Source organism: Zingiber officinale, chromosome 9B (assembly GCF_018446385.1).
Source record: "Zingiber officinale cultivar Zhangliang chromosome 9B, Zo_v1.1, whole genome shotgun sequence".
Classification (NCBI taxonomy): domain Eukaryota; kingdom Viridiplantae; phylum Streptophyta; class Magnoliopsida; order Zingiberales; family Zingiberaceae; genus Zingiber; species Zingiber officinale.
Window position 1 is genome coordinate 85883297 of NC_056003.1, and position 17813 is coordinate 85901109.

The window sequence follows — 17813 nt, forward strand, 5'->3', positions numbered from 1 at the left end:
AGACAAAGAAGAAAAACAAAAAAAACTTTGACTCACAAATTGATACTTGATTGATGAATGAAACTAAATACAAGGTAGAGTATTTATAGTATTCTTCATACAATCTGGACCGTTCAATTAAATTAAATCCTAACCATTGAAATTCTAATTCTTATCCATGAAATGAGAAAAACACTCTTGACCACACATTTAATTTTATCTTTTATCAAGTTGTCATCTTTATCTATTAGAAAAACAAATAATTAAATAGCAAATCTTATCTATAACTCTTATCTTTTATTGGATAAGTTTTATCCTTTATTTGGGTTGGAGTTGATATTTAACAAAGAATGCATTGAATAGGGAATCGAGTGGATTTGTGGGCATTAATGAGTTGAATGGTGAACAAGTTCCAAACATAACTGACCTTGCTGTCACACATGCTCATTCAAATGCCGGGGCTTCCTTGAACAGGAGGGAAAGAGAAGAAAAGCAGAGTTTGTTGAAATTGGGAGCTGAGAAGATTAAAAACAAAACGCTATAAAAAGCCTCCAAAGCCTCCCCATCCTCCCACATCTAGATGCTACTGATCTGAAGATGATTAGAGAGATATCCGAGCTTGCCATGATGAAGCGGGCAAGGATTGAGAGGATGAAAAATAAGATGAAAAATGCCAAATCATCATCTTCTAATGGCAACCTGTGTGCCATGGTTGTTACTGTAAGAAGAATTACCATTATTTTTTGCCTTCTTCTAATCTCTACCTTTGTAGGATGACCCACCCCTTGATGCCTGTTCAAAAAAGGTCATTTCTTGGAGAGATGGTGGAACTGTATTCATGTTTCTACCACATCCTACAATTCATGCCGAGGAGCCAGTTGCTTCTAGGACTTCTTTTGAGATAGCATTCTACTTTTCAAAGTTGGAAAATAAGGATGTTTTCTCCAAAAGTGTACATACGCGAAGGCTTTGGACCACTCCTTGGATTATGTTGATTTTAATCCTCACTTTTACTAACTATTCAATCTTCATATTACAGGATCCATTTTTAATAATTTCAAAATTTGTGACTCTGTCCCTATATGGAAATCTAAAGTTATCAACAATGACCTGAACCCCATCTGGATATCGAGAAAATTGTGGTGCAAATTTGTCTGCCCGATCTCGTTCTGGTGCTAAGAAGGTGAACCTTGCTTGATTATTCTATCGGTAGTTTACTAGGATATGTGCTTCTTACTCATCATTACTTTTTTGTTCTTTGATTTAGATCCTCAAGGGGCAGCAGGCAGCTGCACGTGGATAGTTTCATTGACAAAACTCAATATAGTTTCTTGGATTATATATCCAATGGATTTGAGCTTAATTTTATGGTTGCCATTGATTTTACAGGTGTGCAAATTTTCTCATTTCGCCTAATAATTTACTTGTGAAACTAGAATCATAATACTGCAAGCTTGCAATTTGATGACTAAGTTTTTATGTCATATATATAACTATATACTTGTAATAACTAAGCTGGCATACCATGCATTGGCACAAGCTTTGTGCCCTTGGTGACTTTTTTTTTTTTTGTAATTTAGAGGCATTAACATATTTTTTCCTTAAAAAACAAGAGTGAATACTGTTATCAGATGTATACTAACATTTTTTTTTTCTAACTAAATTTGTTTATATAGCTTCATATGGAGATCTAAGACTTCCTACTTCCTTGCATTTTATTGATCCTTATGGGCGATTACATTCTTATCAGCAAGTAATTTTTTTGTCTTCATCATAAAGATTATGGCAAATTCAATCATTATATACTTGTCATAATTGTATTTTCTATATTCAATTAACTTAATTATGCTTCAGGCAATAGTAGGAGTTGGAAAGGTTCTGCAGAGTGAGGTGAGGGTGTGATTCATTCTCTCAAATGTTTTTTTTATTTAAGCTAACTCTCTAACAAATCATCATTAACTATTTGTTACGGTGTCAAATACATTGATATTCCATAGGCATTGAAATTGGCTTATTTTGATCTTATAAGCTGAGTTGAATTAGCATTGTCAAATAATTTTCCAACATAGGAAGATAATAAAGGTAATAGCAACAGTTTGATAGGTTGGGAGAAGAGAAAACAGCAGAACCTATCCTGAGTTTCAATAATTCTTTATTACACTTATTCCAAACATGTTTTTATTGATCCAACTAACTAAAATGAGGTTAGAAATAGTTCATGCCCTAAATTCTTGGCAATTTTCTTTTTTACTCTCAATAGACAAACTTTCAAAGATTTATGTAAAATCCTTTAGTATTTTAACACTTCCATTTCTAGCGGGTTTGTCACTTTCTAAATCTAGTTTCTAATTTGAGTTTTACTTTGCTAAAATCTTTCAAATTGAGATTCCTTAATCTCCTTGCTGGGTTTCTTAATTCAACCTGAATCTTTCAGCATCTAATCTTTATAGTTTGCTACAATATTATATATATGTTTGTAAGGAGTGATCATGTGATCATGAGTTTGTACTTCTTATTGCTATAACTACATTTGTATATATGTTTTCTACAATTTGTTAGATTTAGTATGAAACAATTCTCCATACTACAGCAGTCCGATAACATACTTCTATTTCCTCTCTTTGGTTGTTTTTATTGTGTCTTCTTATTTATTATAACTCGTATGAAGCTACATCAATTCAGAAGAACTCTCGATGTTAGAAAATTTGAAAAGAGTTCATACATTTTATAGGACCCTTGGCAGCCGACTAGAAAGGGGTGAAGGAAAATGAACCTTCCTTGAATTTTATAGCTTTATAAGAATCAACACTAAAAGAAATAAGAGAATAAATAAAGAAAGGAAGAGACACAAAAGGTTTACTTGGTTACAACCAGGGAGATTGTTAATCCAAGGAAGATGGAAAGCTCACTAATGTCTCCTTCAGGCGAAGAAGTCTCTTACAGCAGTTAAAGCACTCAAAATGCAAATCAAAGCTCAAATGGAATCAATTACAAGTGTTGTTCAGACCTTCTGGGACCAGGGCTATATTTATAGCCCTGGTCGTGTCACGCCCCCAGAAGAGTCCCTGTCCGAGAAAATTTCGGCAGCATCTCCCCTGTACGGCGGACAATCAAAATTTTCTACAAGCACTAAATACTCAGCCACAGGCGGCTGGAATAATAACAGTAATGAAAATCAATCACCACGCAGTTTATATATATATATTCAGCCTCTGGCTGACACAACCACGCAGTAAAAATACTCTGACTCGAAATCAACCCTACTCAACTACACACGTAAAGCCCAAATCCGATTTTTTTCTTACCTCTTCTGCCGTTCAGGCAGGCATGTAGTAGAGTAAATCCAAATCATACGAAAAGTTCATCCAACGGAAAGATTCCATACAATATCCATATGTAAGTCCAAAACAAAACTAAAATAAAGTCTGATAGCGAAAAGCTAAAATGAAACAACTCAAAAACCAGTAGCGGAGTAGCACTACGTGCAGTGGGGACTAGCGACTGGAACTCCCTCCTGACAGCATCAACCTGAAAATAACAACAATGGAGGCGGGGTGAGTCCAACACTCAGCAGGTACAATTGATATGCAAAGTAAAGAAATAACACCTAGCACTAATCATGCGTACAGTCTCCTGATAAAGATAAAGGTAACTACAAAACCGAAGAAGACAGGAGAGAATCTGTACTAACCAGGACCCGGTAAAAGGACAAACAGTCCGAAAGGTATAGAAGACCTGTATGCATGTCAATCAAGGTATCCAAGCAATGTGCAGCATATAAGTGCAACAAACACAAACACAAACAATAAATGCATCATGCATATGATGCCAATGTCATGGTCACCCCTGACGCCAGTCAGCCGACTCACAACAACAGTGGGACCGAGTGGGTAGGGCTGTGACAACCGTGCACTCAGCAACACTACTCCTGATGAGTGATCGAGTGGACGGGATGCTGTCGGAGTACATACGTACTCCTACCCCAAATCATAAATGGGGGAGCGCAATGCTCTCAACTCCCGGTACGCTATGACGGGGAGGAATCTCTAACGTGCTACACGCTGCGTCACACTACCCCTGAGCGGATCAACGGAGCACCGGAAGAGTCAAACTGACGTGCTACCACGCTGTATCTCGCTACCCATGAGCGTCACAACGGAGCACCGAACAGTGATGAAACTGGCAATGTGTTCGACAATAATGGAGCAATCTATCGCACAGCATGCGATCATGCAAATGGTGCATGTCACTAAGCATGGTAATATACTAATCCAACCTCTGGACATATCATAATGTGCACAAAAGCGAATGAATCATATCAAGATATACTGATCAATAAGGTATCAAACCTAGGTCCTGAACATGTGAAACGTGGTTATATCACTACCCATGAGCATGATAGATCAGGTACAAGACCAATACGAGATGCAATCAAACAATCAATCAAACAGGTAACATGTATTGGGCAGTGATTAACCGAAATAAATAGGAAACACAATTAATGCAACATATTATTTTCATTACTAAGCATATCAAAGACAATAAGTCAAAAGTACCCGCCTCCAATAGGAAATGTCAAATCTGGTCCGAACACGACGTCGAGATACTCGTCTCGCGTCAAGGTCCTGTGATACCAACAGAGATATATTTTATTTAGCTAAAATTCCAATATAAATAGCTAAATAAAAAGCTCTGACACTAAATTAGGGTAAAACCCTAATCACATATCCTCAATTTACCTTTTTAAATCTAATAGTTAATTAGGGTTAGCAACTAAATCCCCAATCAACCCATTAGATTAAATCCAAACCTAATTCCCTTACCACATAAACATCTAACTACAAAACGCATCAAATTCCTACCCTTACCTAAATTCACAGCCTTGATTGTTGATCCACACACACGATTTGTTGTTGCCAGCAAAGGTATATTGCTGCTGTAAACAAATAAAACACCAATGTAATCAATTAACCCACTAACATAAGAATTTGCAAACACAGAACCCTACCTGCCTTACCCAAATCTTCTTCCTCTCTGTCAATAGGCTATAGAAATCCGTTGATGCTCGAAATCTTGTGGCCGACGACAATACAGAGGGAAGAAGGCTTGTTTACTGACACTAGGCAGAGGAACAAATTGACTACCGAATCTGGGCAATTGGAGTAGGGGTATGCACTGCTCCGTCCGGCCTCAAGTGATGGCATCGCCTGGTGCGGCTCGGGAAGGAAGAGTCGGCCGGAGAACTAGGGCTCGACGGCGGCCCGGCGCTAGGGCAAAGAGGTGCGTCGTCGGCACCTAGGGCAAGAAATCGCTCGGCTCCTGCTCGGTGTCAGCAATGCTCGGGCACAAGGGAAACACCGGGGTCGCGATCGGGAACCGAGAACTGGCGGCTCGGTTGCTGGCGGCTAGGGCACAGAATCAGTGAGGAAGAAAAGGAAGTGGGTGGCGGCGAGGAAGAAAGGCTCGGCTTCACCGAGAAGAGGAGAAGATGACCGGCGCTGCTCTGTGTGTCGCCGACGGCAGTGGCTCGGCGTCGGGTGGCTAGGGCAAGCAGAGGAGAGGAGTTTGGCTCGGGCAGGCGGTCGGGCGGCGGTGCTAGGGCTCCGGCAGAGGAGAGGAGGAAAGGGAGAAGAAGTGGCCGGCGTTTTTGTGCTCTCGGAGAGGAGGAATCCGCCGGCCGGCGGTTAGGGCAGAGAGGAGGAAAATCGGCGGCGTCGGGGAGAAGGGCTCGGGCTCGCGGAAGAGGAAAAGAAACGGAGGAATAAAAATAAGGAAAAAGAAAAAGAAAAGGAAAAGAAAAAATAAAACTTTTCCTCATTTAAATAGGATAGTCTAAACAGGCTTTTCCGGGCCCCGTTTTTATCCCCGTGAACTTATCCGTACGAGCTCCGAAAAATTCCCGAAAAATTTCCAAAAATTCCGAAAAATTCCCTTAATCATATTCGCCTATTTCCGGTATTTTACATTCTCCCCCACTTATAAAAATTTGGTCCCCAAATTTCGTTATCTACCATCAGCAAATACTAACAACAGACAGCAAGTATAAATGCTGAACGGTAACTAAATCACATACCTCAAGTGAAAAGATGGGGATATCGAGCTCGGATCGTATCCTCAAGCTCCCAAGTAGCCTCCTCGTCTGAATGATGCTGCCATCCGACTTTAACCAGCCGGATGGTCTTGTTCCGCAACTGACGCTCCTTCCGGTCGAGAATCCGTACCGGAACCTCCTCATAGATAATGTCAGGCTGAACTGGAACTGGAATATCAGCCAGTACATGCGTCGGGTCAGGTACGTATCTCCTCAGCATAGATACGTGGAATACATCGTGGACGCCTGACAGGGACGGTGGTAGTGCCAGTCTGTAAGCTACCGCTCCGATCCTCTCCAAGATCTCGAAAGGGCCAATGTACCGCGGAGCTAGCTTACCTCTGAGGCCAAATCTCTTCACCCCTTTCGTGGGTGAAACTCGCAGAAATACATGGTCGCCAACAGAGAACTCTAGTGGTCTGCGTCTCCGATCAGCATAACTCTTCTGGCGATCCTGCGCCTCTGACATCCTCCGTCTGATAGTACGGACCAACTCTGCATCCTGCTGAACTCTATGAGGTCCCAACAACTGAGCCTCTCCAACCTCATCCCAAAGGACGGGTGTCCGACAAGGTCTACCATACAACGCCTCAAACGGTGCCATCTGGATAGCCGAATGGAAGCTGTTGTTGTAGGCAAACTCTACCAACGGCAGATGGTCCTCCCAACTGCCTCCGAAATCCATAACACATGACCTCAGCAGGTCCTCTAAAGTCTGAATGGTCCGCTCTGACTGTCCATCTGTCTGCGGATGGAAAGCTGTACTGAAACGGAGCTGTGTGCCCAAGGCCTGCTGCAGACTCTGCCAGAAACGAGACGTAAACCGTGGATCTCTATCCGAAATAATACTCAACGGAACACCATGTAGTCTGATAATCTCTCGACAATACAAATCTGCTAATCGATCCAGGGGATCAGTCCTCCGAATCGCTAAAAAGTGCGCGGATTTGGTTAATCGATCAACGATTACCCAAATCGCGTCATGGCCTCGTCGTGTCCTCGGCAACCCTACCACAAAGTCCATGGTAATGTGATCCCACTTCCACTCAGGAATAGGAATCCGCTGAAGTAATCCTGCAGGTCTCTGGTGTTCAGCCTTCACCTGCTGACAGACAAGACATCTAGCTACGAAATCCGCGATGTCTTTCTTCATGCCGTTCCACCAGTAGGAACGCCTCAAGTCTCGATACATACGGGTTCCGCCTGGATGGATCGCAAATCGAGAACGGTGTGCCTCCTGAAGTAGCTCCTGTAAGACCGGATGAGACTGAGGTACGCATAATCTGCCTCGGAAGTATATGATACCCTCCTCGTCTCGTGTAAACTCGGTCTGCTGCCCGGAAGCTATCTGACTGCTAATAAACTGCAAATGCTGATCACTGGCCTGTGCCTCTCGGATCCTCGTCCTGATCGACGACTGAGCAACCATGGTAACCAGAATACCCTGCTCTGTCGGTCCCTGCTCCTCAAGATCTAACTCCGAGAAACTCTGAATCAAGTCCGTGACTGAAGTCCGGTGACAAGCCAAAGTCCCTCTGGACTTCCTGCTGAGCGCATCTGCAACCACATTAGCTTTCCCCGGGTGGTAGCTAATGGTACAATCGTAGTCCTTCAGGAACTCCATCCATCTCCTCTGTCGGAGATTAAGCTCCTTCTGAGTGAAAATGTATTTGAGACTCTTATGATCAGTGAGAATCTCAAATGTGATACCGTATAAATGATGACGCCAAAGCTTCAAAGCAAAGATGATGGCAGCTAACTCCAGGTCATGAACTGGATAGTTCTTCTCATGCTCCTTCAGCTGACGAGAAGCATAAGAGACTACTCTGCCGTGCTGCATCAGAACAGCGCCTTTTTATTGTAACGACCCGGCCCTCTTGGCCCATTTGGCGGCCCATTTGGCGACCCTCGGGTCGTCGACCGTCGGCCCTTATGTCGTCGGCCCATTCGGCGACCTCTCATGTCGTCGACCGACGACCCTTTGGCCGTGCCGTTACTCACTAAGACTTTCCACCCCTGGCAGTGGATTTTCGCCTCCCCCAGGATTCGAACTCTAAACCTCCAGGCTTAAGTATTAGAGTTTATGAATCCTGGTAACCAAGTGAGATCAAGACTGTGCGAAGATGCTGTGCATGCTCCTCCTCTGAACGAGAGTAGACCAATATGTCATCAATGAAAACGATAACAAACTGATCCAGATACTCCAGAAAAATGCGGTTCATCAAGTCCATAAACACCGCTGGAGCATTCGTAAGCCCAAATGGCATTACCAAAAACTCATAATGACCGTATCTGGTACGGAATGCTGTCTTCTGGATATCAGAATCTCTGACTCTCATCTGATGATATCCGGATCGCAGATCAATCTTAGAATACACTGATGTACCCCTGAGCTGATCAAACAAATCCTCGATCCGCGGTAATGGATATTTATTTCTGATGGTAACTGCATTCAGCTGCCTGTAGTCAATACACAACCTCATAGTACCATCATTTTTCTTGACAAACAGAACTGGAGAACCCCATGGTGAAACACTAGGGCGAATAAATCCCCTGTCTAAAAGCTCCTGGAGTTGAACCTTCAGCTCGTTCAACTCTTTTGGTGCCATACGATACGGAGCTTTCGATGTCGGCGCGGTTCCCGGAATCAGCTCAATAGCGAACTCCACTGGCCTTCTGGGAGGCAAACCTGGTAGCTCCTCTAGAAATACATCTGGGTACTCACGGACTACAGGAACGTCGGAGAGCTGCGAACTACTACTGTCCTCAGTACTGATCAACGATAACAGAAAACCATGACAGCCGTGTGACAGCAGCTTCTCCGCCTGAATCGCCGAAATAATCGAGATGCTGTCGTCTCTGATGCCAGTGAAACTCCACGAGGGTTGGTTCGGAGGCTGGAAGGTGACCACCCTCGTCTGGCAATCAACGGTAGCATGATAAACTGACAGCCAATCCATGCCAAGTATGACATCAAACTCGACCATCTCCAATACTAGAAGATCTACCGTAAGTATCATGTTGCCAAAGTCTAACGGGCAACCTCTGATCTCCTGTGTGACGTCTAAAGTATCACCGGATGGTAGGGAGACGGTTAACCGCTGCAGTCTAACAGTAGGTAATCTACCAATCTCCCGCATAAAGGTACGGGATATAAAAGAGTGCGAACTACCAGTATCAATCAAAATATCAGCGGAGAATGCATAAATGGAAATCATACCGCGGAAAACGGATCCGTCGGCTCGCTGCGCATCCTCCCTGGTAATCGCATGAACTCGTCCAGTCTCTGGCGGAGGAGGAGGAGGTAACGCTGCCACTGAGGCTGTACTGGATAATAAGCCAGAGAAGACTGAGAGGATGGCGACTGATACTGTGCAGCTGGCTGGGACTGAGTCTGGTACTGCCCCTGAGTCGGATAATAAGATCCTGGAGCAAAACTCTGGGGTGCTACAGAAGCACTGGAGTACTCCTGTCCAAGCATGCCAAATGCTGCTGCAGAGGGAGCTGCTCCCTGCTGACGCTGTGAGGGTGTGAATCTCCGCCCTCCTCGTCGAGACACTGACTGACTAGACTGTCCCCTCTGACCTGATCCTCCGGAAGCCGTGTGCTGAGCCTTCAGCTGACAATCTCGGCTCTGGTGCCCAGGCAGTTTGCAATAAAAACAAACTGACTGTTCCAGAGTGCAGGCTGAAGTGATGTGGTCTCTGGAACCACATCGGAAACACTGTATATCGCTGGTGGACTGTTTCCGATCCTGCCGAGGAGACCGGAAACGTCCTGAGGAAGACTGTCCTGACTTCTGAGGCCTACGAGAAATCCCAGAAGAACTCTGACCTGATCGTCTGCGACTACTCTGATGCTGTCCTGTCGCCTGTGTCTGCTGGACCTGTCCTGATGTCTGACCCGTATGCTTTCTTTTCCTGTCCGGATATGCTGTCTGCCGAGCTAACTCTATCATCAAAGCTCGATTCAATGCATCAGAGTAAGATGTAATCCCTAATCCGGCAAGCTGTACATGCAGATAACCATCCAATCCCTGTATAAACTGCATCATGCGAATTCTGTCCTCCGCAACTAACTCTGGACAAAACTGAGCCAACCGGAGGAATTCAGTATTATACTCGGTCACTGAGCGATTATTCTGCCTCAGACTCATAAAATCCTGTCGGCGAGCCATCTGATAAGACAGTGGAAAGAAACGGCTCTCAAAAGCCTCTCTGAACCTGGTCCATGTGACGTTGCGCTCACCAATAATAGAACGCTGAGTAACCCACCAGGCATTAGCTTCATCCCGTAAATGGTAAGCAGCCAGCTCTGCTTTCTCCCACTCGGAGCAAGCCATATAGAAGAAAGTCTGCTCCATAGTCTCTATCCATGACAGAGCCATACTCGGATCGAGATCTCCGCGGAAAAGAGTGAAACGAGTCTTCATCGACTCAGCCAGTGCTGGAATCCTAGCTCGTGCAGCGACAATATCAGTGATCTGTGTCGGGACGGCTGCAGGAACTGGTGGAAACACTGGAGCTGATACTACAGGTGGTACCGCGGAATAAACCGGAGGAGGAACTCCCGGTGCTGCTGTATATACCGGAGCATAAGCCGTCGGTGGTACTGTCTGGGGAACAAAAGTGGTGGCAGCTGGAGGTACGGTAGGTAATGGTACCGGATATGGTGCAGCTGCTGCTACTGTAGGCACTGGGGGTACAGGTGCCACTGGTATCGGGTACACTGTAGGTCCAGGTGGCGGTGGCACTGAATACGTCGTAGGCTGCGCTGGAGCAGATGTCGGGTACACCAATGGTACTCCTGATGGTACTGTAAACAGGGTAGGCGTGGATACCGTCGGTGTGGCCAAAATAGGTATCTCTACAGGAGCTATCGGGATTTGAGAGCCCGATGCTCCCGCTGCATCCTGAGTCTGTCCCTGACTGACAGGCTCACTAACAGTGGGCATCTCCGGCATATCCAGAGATCCCGTGGTCCTCGCACGTGGTCGTCCAGCACCACGTCTCGCAGCAATACGAGTAGATCGTCTCATATCTGTTAAATTAAATTACAGATATCAATACCAATATAACAAACATAAAATAACAACATACCTATTTGCTGTCTGGAGATGTTCCGTCGCTGTCCAGTCCCCAATTTAACCTCAAAATTCCGAACGTACATATCGCCGGAAATCCAAATAAATCCGAAACGAAAATCCGAAACACAACCATATCAAAAATTCGATAATGCCCAGTTTGACTCAGCTAACCCAAATATCCGAATACCAACAACGGTGTATCCGATAAATCTCGAGCATGGCGGTATCATAACCGCTCGATACCAAATAAATTGGTATCGATAAATTCAAAATCCAAAATACGAAACAAAAGATCGTAAAACCGTCTCCGATACCACTAAATTGTCACGCCCCGAAGAGTCCCATCGAGAAAATTTCAAATCCTGTATGACGGACAATCAAAATTTTCTACAAGCACTAAATACTCACCACAGCGGCTGGAATAATAACAGTAATGAAAATCAATCACCACGCAGTTTATATATATATATTCAGCCTCTGGCTGACACAACCACACAGTAAAAATACTCTGACTCGAAATCAACCCTACTCAACTACACACGTAAAGCCCAAATTCGATTTTTTTCTTACCTCTTCTGCCGTTCAGGCAGGCATGTAGTAGAGTAAATCCAAATCATACGAAAAGTTCATCCAACGGAAAGATTCCATACAATATCCATATGTAAGTCCAAAACAAAACTAAAATAAAGTCTGATAGCGAAAAGCTAAAATGAAACAACTCAAAAACCAGCAGCGGAGTAGCACTACGTGCAGTGGGGACTAGCGACTGGAACTCCCTCCTGACAGCATCAACCTGAAAATAACAACAATGGAGGCGGGGTGAGTCCAACACTCAGCAGGTACAATTGATATGCAAAGTAAAGAAATAACACCTAGCACTAATCATGCGTACAGTCTCCTGATAAAGATAAAGGTAACTACAAAACCGAAGAAGACAGGAGAGAATCTGTACTAACCAGGACCCGGTAAAAGGACAAACAGTCCGAAAGGTATAGAAGACCTGTATGCATGTCAATCAAGGTATCCAAGCAATGTGCAGCATATAAGTGCAACAAACACAAACACAAACAATAAATGCATCATGCATATGATGCCAATGTCATGGTCACCCCGATGCGTCACCGACTCACAACAACGGTGGGACCGAGTGGGTAGGCTGTGACAGCGTGCACTCGAACACAACTCGATGGTGATCGAGTTGACGGGATCTTTGTCGGAGTACATACTCTACCCCAAATCATAAATGGGGAGAGCAATGCTCTCAACTCCCGGTGCTATGACGGGAGGAATCTCTAACGTGCTACACGTCACACTACCCCTGGCGGATCAACGGAGCAGGAAGAGTCAAAGGACGTGCTACCGCGTATCTCGCTACCCATGAGCGTCACACGGAGCACCGAGCAGTGATGAAACGGCAATGTGCTCGACAATAATGGAGCAATCTATCACACGATGCGATCATGCAAATGGTGCATGTCACTAAGCATGGTAATATACTAATCCAACCTCTGGACATATCATAATGTGCACAAAAGCGAATGAATCATATCAAGATATACTGATCAATAAGGTATCAAACCTAGGTCCTGAACATGTGAAACGTGGTTATATCACTACCCATGAGCATGATAGATCAGGTACAAGACCAATACGAGATGCAATCAAACAATCAATCAAACAGGTAACATGTATTGGGCAGTGATTAACCGAAATAAATAGGAAACACAATTAATGCAACATATTATTTTCATTACTAAGCATATCAAAGACAATAAGTCAAAAGTACCCGCCTCCAATAGGAAATGTCAAATCTGGTCCGAACACGACGTCGAGATACTCGTCTCGCGTCAAGGTCCTGTGATACCAACAGAGATATATTTTATTTAGCTAAAATTCCAATATAAATAGCTAAATAAAAAGCTCTGACACTAAATTAGGGTAAAACCCTAATCACATATCCTCAATTTACCTTTTTAAATCTAATAGTTAATTAGGGTTAGCAACTAAATCCCCAATCAACCCATTAGATTAAATCCAAACCTAATTCCCTTACCACATAAACATCTAACTACAAAACGCATCAAATTCCTACCCTTACCTAAATTCACAGCCTTGATTGTTGATCCACACACACGATTTGTTGTTGCCAGCAAAGGTATATTGCTGCTGTAAACAAATAAAACACCAATGTAATCAATTAACCCACTAACATAAGAATTTGCAAACACAGAACCCTACCTGCCTTACCCAAATCTTCTTCCTCTCTGTCAATAGGCTATAGAAATCCGTTGATGCTCGAAATCTTGTGGCCGACGACAATACAGAGGGAAGAAGGCTTGTTTACTGACACTAGGCAGAGGAACAAATTGACTACCGAATCTGGGCAATTGGAGTAGGGGTATGCACTGCTCCGTCCGGCCTCAAGTGATGGCATCGCCTGGTGCGGCTCGGGAAGGAAGAGTCGGCCGGAGAACTAGGGCTCGACGGCGGCCCGGCGCTAGGGCAAAGAGGTGCGTCGTCGGCACCTAGGGCAAGAAATCGCTCGGCTCCTGCTCGGTGTCAGCAATGCTCGGGCACAAGGGAAACACCGGGGTCGCGATCGGGAACCGAGAACTGGCGGCTCGGTTGCTGGCGGCTAGGGCACAGAATCAGTGAGGAAGAAAAGGAAGTGGGTGGCGGCGAGGAAGAAAGGCTCGGCTTCACCGAGAAGAGGAGAAGATGACCGGCGCTGCTCTGTGTGTCGCCGACGGCAGTGGCTCGGCGTCGGGTGGCTAGGGCAAGCAGAGGAGAGGAGTTTGGCTCGGGCAGGCGGTCGGGCGGTCGGGCGGGAGGGAGAAGAAGTGGCCGGCGTTTTTGTGCTCTCGGAGAGGAGGAATCCGCCGGCCGGCGGTTAGGGCAGAGAGGAGGAAAATCGGCGGCGTCGGGGAGAAGGGCTCGGGCTCGCGGAAGAGGAAAAGAAACGGAGGAATAAAAATAAGGAAAAAGAAAAAAGAAAAGGAAAAGAAAAAAAATAAAACTTTTCCTCATTTAAATAGGATAGTCTAAATAGGCTTTTCCGGACCCCGTTTTTATCCCCGTGAACTTATCCGTACGAGCTCCGAAAAATTCCCGAAAAATTTCCAAAAATTCCGAAAAATTCCCTTAATCATATTCGCCTATTTCCGGTATTTTACAGGTCGGGATGCCTAGAAGGGTTCCAGGCACCTTTAGGGGGATAAAACTTTATCTCCGTCACAATGCAATGCGCCACGTCGCGTTTGACTAATTTTTTAGGTCCGGTGCCCCGGACTAGGTCGGGGCGCCCCAGACCAAAAAGTTAACATTTTGTTGACTTTCGGTCTCAGTCTTCCGCTCTAGTTCCACTCACATTGGTCCAGATTTTTCGTTCCAGTTCCGCTCGTTTGGGTGATCTCAGCCATCCAGAATAGGGCTCGCCCGAACCCATTTTCCAACCTTCAAGCAGTCTTCCGTTCTGGCTTCTCATCCCTTGAAAACATCGCGCACCTCCTTCTCGTCTGCCCACGTACTCTTCCACAGCACCTCATCCCTTGGACGCACCAAGCCCGTCGGGTCTCATCCGTGCTGTCCTTCTCGTTAGCTACGTCTTTCTCTCGACTTCCTGTGCTCCTAAGTTCTTACACACTTAGACATAGGGGTTAAATACCAACAGGACCTAACCTGACTTGGTTGATCACATCAAAATCACCATGGGATATTTGCACATTTGAGAACAAATGTTGTGAAGATTCAGGTACTATGTTGAGTAATTTAGCTTACTTTTGGATAAAAAGTTAGTTTTCTTAGAAATATGGAAACCTTTGCCCTCTTTATATTTAGATTTTTAATTTGATGGAAACTGCTTTTCTACTGTAGTTCTAGGAGTTGCTCGGCCAATTAGTAACCTTAGAAGAATTATAGGTCAATTATCTATTTCAGTGGTTCTGAATTGCACATTTCCTTATGTTGTTCAAGTTGACTCATCTATTTTAACTTACTTTTCTCATCAGTTGACATTTTTTCCATCATTAGCTAGTTATCTTCCTTATTAAGATACCTATTATTGATCCCTAACCATCTCAAATTAGGAAATATCGAGAAAGCTTTGACAAAGTTTTGTGACCAACTAATAAGTTGATGTCTATCGCTTCAATTTTTCTGTTAGCATCTTTCTTCATTATGTTACAATTCACAAACTCAAAGTTTGATCAGTGACCTGTAATTGTGCCATTTTAGTTAGATTATGAACTAAATAAGGAGGACTACCCAAATAAATTAATTGTTATTGTGTATGCTAAAAGTGGCTAATATCTGATTTCAATTACTAAAAGCATGACTTACCCCATGAGTCCACTCCTTCATTCTAGTGCTCTCATTCTTGCAAATGTTTTCCATTGTTGCTGAGTAATATTTTCTTTTGGATCCAATTTTCTGGATGTATTTTGTAAATTGCATAATTTGAACTAATAGTATCTTGCAAATTCTATCTGCAATCACTTATATCTGATTTTATTCAGATGTCATGATCTAATTCTTTACAACACCTGAATATTGGTGGTACATTTATCACCCATGAATCACTATATGTTGTTGCCCATACATGCCCACATATCAAGGTATTCTCCTAAATGCATTACTCGCTACTTAGTTATTTCATGATTCTCAAAAATACAGTTAGGAACTTATAGATCAACTTGGACCGTCCAGGATGATCTATTGAAGAATGTTTTTTCTTGTTTATAGAATGATTGATACCTATTGAAGAATGTTGGTTGTTTTGTCTTTGCATTTCTAATATAGGCTTCAGCTTTCAAGCCTTCATATACATAAAATCTTGTAGTTTTGCATTAGAAGAAAAAAAAATTTTGAATCATATGCCTTCATGTTTGTTAATGCAGCAAATTTATTCAAAAACCAATACTTGGTAATAAGTGTCTTTAAGCCTAGATTGCAAGTAAGACGATTGAAGTTTCTTTTATGTTTTTACCTATACTTTTTGGTTTGTCTAGATTGATTAGAACTTATTGAGAAATTATGACAAAAGACCCAACAAATGGAAATTGGGGGCAACTGATTTGGTTTCATTTGGGACTTTGAGATATACCCATTTTTTACCTGGTTTGATTAGTTAGTGATCGGTTCATGATATACTTAGAGTTAACCATTAAACTGAACTAATCCTTGTTGAACTGGCTAATATATTTAGAACATTAGTGGCTTATGATTCATTCATCGGGATGTAAGATGGAAGTTTGTACTGGAATTCTTCATTGAAGAGCTTGATAAATGCGAAACTTTGCTTGAGTATGTTATTTACCATATAGGAGACATTATAAGTACCTAATGATCTTGTCTAGAGGTGTTAGACAGAAAACAAGTATTTAATTTCCACTGAGTCATGGTTGTTTTTCCTTTTCTCTCTTAGCTTGTGTTGGACTCATTGTATGTTTCATTATTGTTATCCTTAATTAAGTGTTTATAGACAACATTGTCTTTTATAACTTTTTTCATTAAATTTGTCTGTCTTATCTTTTTAATGTTAGATGAAGCTAGAGTTATGAAGTTTAATCTCAAATCCATGTCGAGAAGCCCCAATGGGACTATAAGGAACATTTTAAATGGTTTGCTCATAGTCCTTGCCTTTGCTAACTAATATTGTTATACTTTGATTATTTCCTTTTGCCCAGTACATATATTTGGTTGAAGTATAGTTGTTTCTATTTTTTGGTCAATTTAATACATGCTAGATTATATGTTGGTACTTGGGCAGAGCTTGAACGGTCGAGCAATAGGCGTAAACATTGCAAAGGAGAGGCGATAAGATATCATTGCTTGTATAAATTTATTTTTGGTGGTTGTTGTTTACTTTACAGTAATGTACTCTTTAAGCCTCCAAATTGTAAGACAAGAAGTGACTAAATAAGGTTTCAGTTAATATGGTTTGCTACAAGTTTGTATATATATTTTGCTATAAGTTTGTATATATAAGAAGTGATCATTTAAATTGAGATGATATATTTATGTTTGTAGAAAATAATTTATTGTATATATGTTTATTGACAACGGTTTATTGTTCTTTAGTGTGTATTGAGAAATGACAACGATTAAAATGATATATTGAGAAATGACAATGTTTAAAATGGACAAAGACAACAGTTAAAAATTACTATCTCTAACTCAAAAAAAATCGTCAAATGCGTGCATTTGAAATAAGACAGTAAAAAACTGTTGTTAAAGATCCAAAAATACCATTGTAGATTAACGCATTGTGAAAGATACATATGCTCAAAGATAATGATTTAAAATTGTTGTCTTTTTTACTTTAAACACAACTATTATAAACCGTTGTCGTTTAAAACAAAAATCGTTGTCTCTTTACCACATACACAATGATTTAGCTTGAAACACAATGGTGAAAAATTATTGTATTTCAGGTGAAGAGACAATGTTTTTTAACCGTTGTCTTTGAGCACTCCTATCTTTCTCAATGCATCAATTTATAATGATTTTTTTAAGTCTTTCACAATGGTTTTTCACTATTGTATTTTAGTAGATTTGTTGTAGTGTGAAGACTTATACTTTAACATCTTAAGCAAGTATCTCTTAAAGGTGTGGATCTGAGATGATTGGGTATAAGTCAAATTGTCTGAAGGTGTTTAG

The 17813-nt window shown here is 42.5% G+C and overlaps 1 long non-coding RNA gene across 5 annotated transcripts; it reads left to right on the forward strand.

The window, feature by feature from the left end:
• Nucleotides 1-327: 327 nt before the first annotated feature.
• Nucleotides 328-17100, forward strand: LOC122025598. 5 transcript variants are annotated; one of them, XR_006123774.1, is made up of 7 exons: nucleotides 328-1162; nucleotides 1247-1368; nucleotides 1656-1732; nucleotides 1834-1869; nucleotides 15671-15769; nucleotides 16697-16774; nucleotides 16924-17100. It is a non-coding gene; the product is annotated as an uncharacterized LOC122025598 (long non-coding RNA). The 5 variants fall into 5 exon arrangements; XR_006123775.1 differs by lacking the exons at nucleotides 1656-1732; nucleotides 1834-1869 and having other exon boundaries at nucleotides 328-690; nucleotides 752-1162; XR_006123772.1 differs by lacking the exons at nucleotides 1656-1732; nucleotides 1834-1869 and having other exon boundaries at nucleotides 330-931; nucleotides 1019-1162.
• The last annotated feature ends 713 nt before the right edge of the window (nucleotides 17101-17813 follow it).